Consider the following 485-nt stretch of genomic DNA (forward strand, 5'->3'; position numbering starts at 1 on the left):
TTAACTCCCTTCTGGATTAAGTCTCACGTCCCAACACGTACAGAACCAATTACACAAATTCAAAAGTGCCACAAAACGTCCATCGTTTCGACTTGAAAGGTAGGTGGCTGTGTTCGTAGTTTTTTTCCCAGAGTTGCCAACGGTATAAGTATAGGGTAAGTTAACGTTTTTAGTGTCGACCTGATAGACCCCTACAGTGTTGCCAGGTCTACCGATTTTTCGGTAGATCTACCGACTTCAGCAGTAATCTACCGATCTACCGATTCTGCATACATTTCTACCGAATTTTAAGACTTCACGGTGAAAAACAAAAATAACATTAATTTTCATATCCATATCGTATCTTAGTGGCGGCTTGTCCTAAAGGGCACGTGCCCACTTAATCACCTAGATAAACGGCGGAAATAAATTAGCACAACGATTTAATTTTATTTTTACGTACATTTTCATTTATAACTGATAGTATCAAACTTTCCTTCCGCAGG

This window comes from Photinus pyralis, unplaced genomic scaffold (assembly GCF_008802855.1).
Source record: "Photinus pyralis isolate 1611_PpyrPB1 unplaced genomic scaffold, Ppyr1.3 Ppyr1.4_LG2, whole genome shotgun sequence".
Taxonomy (NCBI): domain Eukaryota; kingdom Metazoa; phylum Arthropoda; class Insecta; order Coleoptera; family Lampyridae; genus Photinus; species Photinus pyralis.